We start from the raw sequence: 8,395 nt of genomic DNA, 5'->3' as shown, positions 1-8,395 counted from the left end.
TCCATGTTCTTCGTTTATGCCATGTTCCTCCTTTTCCAAAGCTAAGTATTTATTTATTTATTCCATGCCATGACCTTTTGTTTGTTTCAGCTAGTGATGGCAAAATGAGGCTTTGTGAACCAATGAGGCTTTCCAGCCCAAAGGTTCATTACCCGAAGCCTCATTGAAATGGTCTCTCTAGTGACACCTGCTGTGCAAAATGAATATATGACAGACTAAATTAACCCTGAGTTAGAGTATCCTGCAATATAAAATAAACAATTGTTGTCACTGTGTCTCAATGAAAATAAATGTGTGAAAACTGCATATATGGAAGTATTATTGAGTGCTATGGTGTTGATCACTCAAATGAAATATATCAATGATGTACACTGACTACAGTGCTTATGGAACTGGGAGTATGAAAGTGCTTATGGGACTGGGAGTCAGGAATAAACTGTAACAGAGCAGTATGGGCAACAAGACAAATATAAGTTATTGTTTTTTATTTTAAAAAATGTGTGTCAATAACGTTGCGGTTTAATATGCCCAGAAGAAAAAAGAGCGACAACAACTACCGATAACTATGTTCTTCTCTCGAAAAAACACACCTGCACCGCGGGCTTTAGAAGAAAAAAAACGCTGAGTCAGGATGCAGCGGCTCAGTCAGAAGAGCAGTGAAATACACGCGAGTCACTATTTGTCCTACTGTAGCCTACTTTGTATTTTGTTTTCATAATCATTTTTCATTTTCTCCCGTTCTAATCCAATGACTCGGGTCGCGGTGGGGCGGTGCTGATCTCCGCAATTTGAAGCCTTCAGTTCGTATTGATGATTCAAATTATTATGTTACAGTAGGCCTACAGTAGTTATTTGTAAAAAAAAAATAAAGGTTACTACTTCACGGATTTCGCCTATCACGGGTTCTTTTTGGAACGTAACCCCCGCGAAAAACGAGGGTTCATATCCTATATAACTATTCTAACACTATTCTAACCTAATTACGATATATTCTAAATGCAGTATAATAGATGACATAATAACTGAACTTAACCACTAACTCTGATACAACCAACGCACACTCTACCTCTCACCAATACCAAAAGCCAACTCAAAACCCTCGAAGTGCCGCAAGGTTCAAACCCTTTTTATGCGATAGTGACGCTCAAAATGAATCAGTGACGTGTAGACTGAACCCGAGGCCTCGTTTGTCATCAGTCACGTGATTTTTATGGAAACGATACAAGCCTCGAACCAACGCTTCATCTGGCTCGCCCCTTTTTGCTCGACACATGCTCCGAGGCCTCGGTTCAAACGCCACATCACTAGTTTCAGCAACGTTTTTAATTCCGGCTTTCTGTTGATACTTTGTTTTTTTTTAATAAACCAAGCTTTCTTTTGGAAAAGTCCGCATCCGTGTCCTTCCCTAAACCCCAACGTGACAGAAAGATCCGGCCAGCTATGGACGCGGCGGACTCAGACCGTTTCTGGGACCTATTGGAGGTCTTCTGGGACACCACCTTGTGGCAGAGGCTGGAGGCAACGAACAAACTCCTGGATTTTCTCTCTGAGGAGCGTATTCTCCAAGCCTGGACTGAGAATCTGTCCCATATCTTGCAGCTGGAGAGGAGTGTGCAGTGTGCCTTACTGATGGAACTTTTCGGTTTGGAACCAGAAAAGGTAGGCACGCTGTGCACATCCTTCCTCACCTCTTTAACACCGATTCTCAGTCCAGAGACTGTTGTGGAGAAAAGGAGTCGAATCCGCGTTGGTCAGCCTTTCATTGGGGAAGTTTATTTGAACAAGTCGTCACAGAAAATGTGCATACAGAATTGTCCGAAGATCTCCTCCGACCTCATTTTGTGACAACCTTTTATACTGCTCTGGATCATAAATGCGTACGTGGCCCAAGCCCCAATCTTCCTCAGGCGCCTGGCTTTTGCCATTATCATAAACAAGCTAATTCTAACCTTCAACAATATTCATATGAACCGAACAACAAAGCACACGATGTAATTAGGCCATGTCATGACATTTCTCTCCCACATAATCCCCCCTGAAATCACTTATCAGTGATTTAACAAAGAAATAATCTAAAATGAAAGAAAATCATCCCACATAATTAACATAACTATTTAATTAACATAATCAACACTAAATTATTCTAACAATTCTACATACAAAGTCAAAGGGAACATATTGAATAAATGAAAAGGAATATATATATGTACCCAAATCACAGTAAATGAAACTGAATTCAACAATAATACAAATTTTAACATTGCCATCACACTTGTCCACTGTTCGCGGTGCATAGGAGCGAAAAACCCACCGGCTGCTACTTTCGTAACTCATGTTCTTCTTTTTGGGAAAACTCTCCTACGGCCCCACCCCACTTGGCGACCGACCACTTTACCAAAGGTCGCACTCCAAACAGTTGACTGACACAACTGGCAATGCACATATTAGTGATCAGTTCTGATTGATAATAAACATAGAATGAATACACTACCATCATCAAATGAATAAATCACAGTTTTGTACCAAGTACAATACAGAAAATTATGGATTATCACACAACAACAGTAATAAAATGCAATGTAATGCAGCTCTTCCAGTCCCGTCCCATCTCCCGTACTCTGGTGTCGTCCGCTTCTGGCCGAACATCCGTCCGGCTGGGTCTGGAACTGCTACGCTAACTCTGGGAGGAGAGGTTGCCAGTACTTCGCTCCCAATCAAAGAGCTCTTTACCATCTCCCCTCCCTGTCAGGCTATACTTGGTTCCACACCCGAGGAAAGAATCTTGTGAACCGTCCGTTGGTCCTCAGACCCGGACTCGCAAGATCAGCTGCATCCTGGCTTCTTCCACTCTTTGTTTGAACATCACTTGCATCAACCACCTTCTCAGAATGGGTATAATGCAACACACCAATAGGGAGACCATTATCAATATCAACAATATTGCTATTCCCGCCTTAACTGTCATCGCTCCCCCTTCTCCCAAAATCCCATACAGACCAGTCCACCACCATTCACTCCCACCAGCATTACTCTTCAGCTCCTCTTTCAGTTCTCTGATCTTCTTCATGGCCGTTGTAAACGTCCCATCCGCTGCAGTGTTCCCGGGTATAAATGTACAACATTTTCCCAACCATCTGGCAAACACCACCTTTCTTTGCTAATATCCAATCTAAAGCTTGTCTGTTCTGCCAAGCCATCCTACTCGTCTCATGTAGTTGTTCTCCACAGGCTGCAAGCCCTTCACTCGTGTAGTTAAGAATTCTCTGTTGGTTGTAGTATATGTAGTTAATCCACTCCACATTTTTGTTAATTGTGATCCACGGCAAAATAGACACAAATCCAGCTGCAATCTCACTGCGTGCTTTGAATCAAATCAAATTTATTTATATAGCACATTTCATGTACAAACAGTTCAAAGTGCTTCACATAAAATAAAAGCATTGCAGCAGAGAGTGGAAGAAGCATTAAAAATACATAAAAGAATATAAAGAGAAACAAATAAAATCATTTAAATGAATTTAAAAACAAGCAACAGTCTAGATAAGTTAAAATATATTTCATGCATAGACACATGATAAAAGAAATGTCTTTAACCTGGATTTAAAAATGTCTCCATTTGGTGAAAGTTTAATCTCCACTGGCAGTTTGTTCCACTTGTTTGCAGCATAACAGCTAAATGCTGCTTCTCCATGTTTAGTCTGGACTCTGGACTGGACCAGCTGACCTGAGTCCTTGGATCTCAGAGCTCTGCTGGCTTTATATTCTCTGAACACATCACAGATGTATTTTGGGCCTAAACCGTTCTGGGATTTGTAAACCATCAGCAGGCTTTTAAAATCTATTCTGTGACTGACTGGAAGCCAGTGTAAAGATTTCAAAACTGGTGTGATGTGTTCAGATCTCTTAGTCCGGGTTAAAACTCCAGCAGCAGCGTTCTGGATGAGCTGCAGATGTTTAATTGAGTCTACTGGAGATGAATGCATGGATGAGTTTCTCCTGGTCTTTTTGGGAGAGGAAACCTTTAATTCTGTTGTTTCTGAGGTGGTAAAAAGCTGCCTTGGTGAACTCAAAAGGAATCCCTCTGGCTGCCCCATTGCATCCAAGTAAACGTGCTTATCCATGATGCAGTTACCACTATATCTTTTAACTCTCCCTTTTTCCACATCCAACCCCAGCATCTCGTTTACCTTGTCATACACTAATACAACTGATGTCTTCATCCTCACAAGTGCACACAGACCTATCCACCTGTTGGGTAACACATTTAACAAAACATCATCTCCACACATCCAGTAACTATCAGCTATTGGGTGTGTCTGATCCCCAAACAGGTAGAGAGTCAGAATTGTCATTTCTATATTTTTACATTTTTGATCCAAAGGAACCGGATTTTCAAACCACACAGGTGTCCTGATAAATATTGGTTTCATATTTGCGTGTGGAAACCAAGATAAAACCCATGTGACATTGCCTTTAACAGTAGTGTTACCTACGTGAGTTCCACTGTCATTAGTAAATCGACCACTCGTAAAGCATTCAAACTCACCATCGTAGTCTACTCTATAATCAGTCGGAGGCCCATCCTGTAATGGACTAAGATTAAATTCAGCACAAGAAGACTCCAATTTGTGGCCCTTCCCTATTTTGAAAACAATTATGTAATTTATTTGGCCCAAACATCAATCTGCACTTAATCCCACACATAGGAAGCTTGAACAATAACCATTTATTCTCTTCCGATGTAAACCTACCTTCTCTGCATTCCCGTTGCTGGACCACTGCACAGTCCCTGAAGGTGTGTGGCTCTGGAACAACAACAGGCAATGCTCCTGGAGCGTCCGCGCATATGAGACACTCTGTCGCTGTCAGTTCTCTCGTAGTGTACCATGCCCATCTATACCACATATCCTGTGCTGCCTTATTCTGTCCTGTAGTGCTAATGGTATCAAGTCCCCCTAAACTTTCACGAGAAATCTTTCTATCATTACAACCATTGTGAACAACTTCTTCTGACCCGAGGACAACATGATCTTACCAGATTGCCCCTTTGTCGTGGCGTCCAGAGGCGGTGATTTGGTCGTCTCCTCCTCCGGACCCATGATCCACACCTCCTTACACTTCCACCATCCTTTATTCACGCTTAACAGATACCTCTTCACGACTAGCTCTAGTGTGTACTGCTGGCAAAGTTTGTGGCGTGGCATGGTCTGAGTGGGTGTGTATTGTTGCATCATACTCATCTGACCCAGGCTGGCTACTGCCCCTGCGGGTTGGCTTCATCACGGGACCCTTCCCGCCTCTCCTGTTTGTGGGATCCCATCCAACATCTCCAGGCTCCGTTCTCCTGAGCCCATGCTGTCGGCCAACTCTTAACCTCTTCCTTCTGTTCATCCTTTCCCTCGGACTCCACTCCGTCTGTGACTTTAGTCCGAACCTTAGTGCAGTGATTCAAATGGTACCATGTGTTGCTACCTTCCATTTGAACTGGTGTTGGCGTTGCTCGCACCATTGTGTACGGTCCTTCTCGTCTTGGCTCGTGCCACTTCCTCCGGAACACTTTGATGTGCACCTGGTAGCCTGGCACCACTGGTCTCTCAACCAGCTGTTCGAGACCTGAGTCTCTGGACTTTTCCTGTAGATAGATTGTTCTGTGGATTGCAGTTAGTTGCTTCATGTAAGCTCTCAAATCTGTTTGCAACTGCTCAAGTGGGGGCCCTCTAAAGGGACCTCTCAACTGAGGTGCCGGCATGGGTCGACCCGTTAGCATTTTATGCGGTGTTAGTGCGTGACTCTATGAGTCTGCATACGATAGCTCATTAGTGCAAGCGGCAAAGCATTTACCCAGTTTAGTTTAGTTGAAGCACAGATTTTATTCAATTTCACTTTCAAGGTTCCATTGATTCTCTCAACCAACCCTGCTTCCTGTTGCATTAGAATGATGTCTTCTGGAATCACATCTGGCTCCAGTGACACCATTGGTGCCAAAACAGCCAGCTGGCACCTTGATGCTACTTTTGCTGCTTCATCAGCCGCGTTATTACCTTTACTGACCATTTCGTTACCTTTACGATGTGCTTGACACTTTATCACTGCCAGTCTCGAGGGGAGCATCATGACTGCAATCAGCTCCTTCATTTGGACCTCCTGTCGCGCTGGACTTCCGTCTGTCCTCCTGAACCCTCTCTGCTTCAAAACTGCTTCAAACAAATAGCAAATATCATGAGCATATGCAGAATCTGTGTACACATTCGTAACCTTACCTTTCACCAGTAGACATGCTACCATTAATGCCTTCAGTTCAGCCACCTGTGCCGAACATGGCTGTTCACCCTTCTCAGCTTTCACCGTCACAAAGTTTTCACCTTCCTGTTTCACAACTGCAAAACCTGCATGATCACCCAAATGATCTCACAACATGATCCATACACAACATAAGTGACGTCAGCCTGCACAAGTGGAGTTGCTCCTAAGTCAGGTCTCAGTTTAATGTATCTCACAGCTCTGCCACACGCTCATGCGGTTCTCCTTCAAACTCACGTGGAATGACATCTGCAGGATCCCGATGTAGTACCCTTCTGTATTCTCACATCTGGATGTGTCAAAAGATGCACAACCTGCAAACATCCTGCCTGAGTCACAACATACCTACTCTGATTTATTAGTTCTGAAATCTTATGGTGTCTATTGGAGACATAAGAAAAATGGCTTCTCATAGTCTCGTGTTGCCCGTTCTGGATGACTTTTGCAAATTTTGTTGCAAACTTTCAAAGGCTAACTTAGCCTCGTTTGTCCTCTCCAGTGGTGCTTTCAACCTTTGATCCTTGGATTTTTTCATGATTCCTTTCAGAGGAAGCACATTTTATTGCATAATCTTCCCCAAAAAGATCATAATTATTTTATTTATTTATACATTTATTTATTCATTTATTTTGGACATGGCGCTTTACTTACTCCCTCCAAGTGGGATGGAGAGATATCAGTAGTTCCCTATGGGATAAATAGATACTCTAATTTAGGTTAACAATGCTAAAATTTAAAATAGAAACTTTGTTTTGTTTAAATTTTGTAATAGTGACATTTAATTTTACATTTAGAAGCTTTGTTTTGTTATAGTAATAGTGACACATTTAAATTTAAATTTAGAACTCCTGGCTGGCTCGCCAACTATGTGGGAGAGAAATGTCATGACATGGCCTTATTACATCGTGTGCTTTGTTGTTCGGTTAATATGAATACTGTTGAAGGTTAGAATGAGCTTGTTTATGATTACGGCGAAAGCTAGGCGCCTCCAAAGAAGATTGGGCTTGGCCACTACGTATAAAAGGTTGTCACAAAATGAGGTCGGTGGAGATTCTCGAACATCCTGTACGCACATTTGCTGTGACGGCTTGTTCAAATAAACTTCCCCAATGAAAGGCTGACCGACACGTATTCGACTCCTTTTCTCCACAACAAAAGCAATTTTAACGTAAATTTAGGGTTGTTATGGGCTGTGTAATCTAATCAATACCTGCTGAAGTGTCATTGATAGATTTGGTGAATACTTTTTGATCTACAAGAATCAAAGCAGAAACTATAAAAGTTGCCCCATGTATGGACGGGTTTGAGGATATTTTCATGGGTTTCAACAGTAAACGGTTTCTGTCTGACATCCCCGGGTGGGTAAATAAAGGCTGGAGTGGGAAGCTGCACAGTGAACCCACTTGAGCTTTTCCAGGCTACACTGTGGGTCCTCCAGTCTCTCTGAGAGCAGCTTCGCTCCAGACTCTCCTGGATGGTTGTAGCATGAAATTAATCTCTTCAAAGGATTGCTAAGTTCTGCACGAACCTGCTAATGATGCATTGATGTGAATCAGGTGTGTTGGCGCAGGGAAACATCTAAAACCTGCAGGACAGCGGCCCTCCAGGACCGGATGTGGACATCCCAGCGTTAGTTGTCCTTCAGCAGACCCCGAGCAGCCAGAACAGCAGGCTCGCTGGGAGAGGTTCGGGAAGAGGAGGCATCGCCCTAAAGGCAAGCCTGTGGTAGCCCCCACCCGCTGAGGACAAATCCCTGGTAAATGGCAGCTCTATAGTCAGAGCCGTGGCATTAGAGACACCAGGCACCATAGTCAAATGCATTCCAGGCGCCAGAGTGGGCACTTAAAACTGCTGGCTAAGGAGAAATGTAGGTATCTCTTCCAGCACGGAGGTGCTGATGCATGCTTTTATTTCTAGTAGAATAGATTATTGTAATGCCCTGCTTTCTGGTCTTCCCAAAAAAAGTATTTATTACCTACAATTAATACAGAATTCAGCTGCACGTGTGCTGACAAAGACCAGAGGGCGGGAACACATTACACCAGTTTTAAAATCGCTGCATTGGCGCCCCGTGCGTTTCAGGATTGATTTTAAG

This window comes from Odontesthes bonariensis, chromosome 4, assembly GCF_027942865.1.
Source record: "Odontesthes bonariensis isolate fOdoBon6 chromosome 4, fOdoBon6.hap1, whole genome shotgun sequence".
In the NCBI taxonomy this organism is placed as follows: Eukaryota; Metazoa; Chordata; class Actinopteri; order Atheriniformes; family Atherinopsidae; genus Odontesthes; species Odontesthes bonariensis.
The sequence above is the reverse complement of the archived record's forward strand: the minus strand, read 5'-3'. Positions refer to the sequence as shown.